The 1,520-nt window shown below is 40.9% G+C and overlaps 1 pseudogene; it reads left to right on the plus strand.

The window, feature by feature from the left end:
- Positions 1-663: 663 nt before the first annotated feature.
- On the plus strand, positions 664-1,253 carry LOC132680173 (large ribosomal subunit protein eL19 pseudogene; annotated as a pseudogene).
- Positions 1,254-1,520: the final 267 nt, after the last annotated feature.

Below are 1,520 nucleotides of genomic sequence, written 5' to 3' on the forward strand. Positions count from 1 at the left end.
TTCCAGTATGGCCCAGAATAACACTTGGCCTTTTGGACTGTCATATTGCTCAAGTACCAAACTACTTTGTTATCCATTAACCCCCTCTCCATCCTTCTGCCAAACAAGTCTTGTTCAACAGTAAACTTCCTCAGTTTGGGCCAGGAAAACAAAAGCAAAAATAAACATTGGAACTCCATCAAAATAAAAAATTCTTCACAGTGAAGGAAATAATCAATAAAACTAAAAGACAATCTAATGAATAGGAGAACATATTTACAAATGACATATCTGATAAAGGGTTAGTATCCAAAATACAGAAAGAACTGATACAATTCAATGCCCAAAAAACAAAGAATCCAATTTAAAAATGAGCAGAAGACATGAACAGACATTTCTCCAAAGAAGAAACACAGATCACCAACAAATGCATGAAAAGATGCTCAACATTACTAATCACCAGGGAAACACAAATCAAAACCACAATGAGATACCACCTCACACCTGCCAGAATGGCTAAAATCAAAAACACAGGAAACAACAAGTGTGGGGAAGAATGTGGAGAAAAAGGAAGCCTCTTGCTGTGGGAATGCAAACTGGTGCAGCCACTGTAGAACACAATAGGGAGGCTCCTCAAAAAGTTAAAAATACTTTCCTTTTACTGCCATGGTGGCAGCCATAAGTATGTTCAGGCTTCAAAAGAGGCTTGTCTCCAAGGTCCTCCACTGTGGCAAAAAAGGCCTCGTTGGACCCCAATGAGTCTAAGGAAATCACCAGTGCCAACTCCCATCAGTACATCCAGAAACTGATCAAGGATGGGCTGGTCATCCAGAAGACTGTACTGTCCATTCCCAGGATCAGTACCAGAAAAACACCTTGGCCTGCCAGAAAGGTAGGCATATGGGCATCAGTAAGAGAAAAGGTACTGCCAAGGCTCAAATCCCTGAGAAGGTGACCTGGATGAGGAGAATGAGAATTCTGTGCCAGTTGCTCAGCAGACACCATGACTCTGAGAAGACTGACTGCCACATGTGTCATAGCCTGTACCTGAAAGTCAAGGGCAACCTGTTCAAAAACAGGTGGATTCTCATGGAACACATCCACAAGCTAAAGGCAGACAAGGCTCTCAAAAAGCTTCTGCTGAAAAGGCTTATGCTGAAAAAGGTCCACAGATCGAGGACCAAGGAAGCACACAAAGTCTGTGAAGAGCACCTCCAAGCCAAGAAGGAGGAAATCATCAGACTCTGTCCAAGGAGCAAGAGATAAAGAAATAAAACTTCCTCTCTTTTGTCTGTATACAGTGGCCTCAGCAATTACACAGGTCGATTATTCAATAAAGCAAACCCTTATCTGCCCCCCCCCAAAAATATTAAAAATAGAACTACTATATGATCCAGTAATTCCACTACTGGGTATTTACACAAAGAATACAAAAACATTAATTCAAAAAGATACAAGCACCCCTATGTTTATTGCAGTATTATTTACAATAGCCAAATTATGAAAAAAGCCCAAGTGTCTCTCAGTAGATGAATGGAAGA

The sequence above is a fragment of the Panthera onca genome, chromosome A1 (assembly GCF_046562875.1).
Source record: "Panthera onca isolate mPanOnc1 chromosome A1, mPanOnc1 haplotype 2, whole genome shotgun sequence".
NCBI classification, from domain to species: Eukaryota; Metazoa; Chordata; class Mammalia; order Carnivora; family Felidae; genus Panthera; species Panthera onca.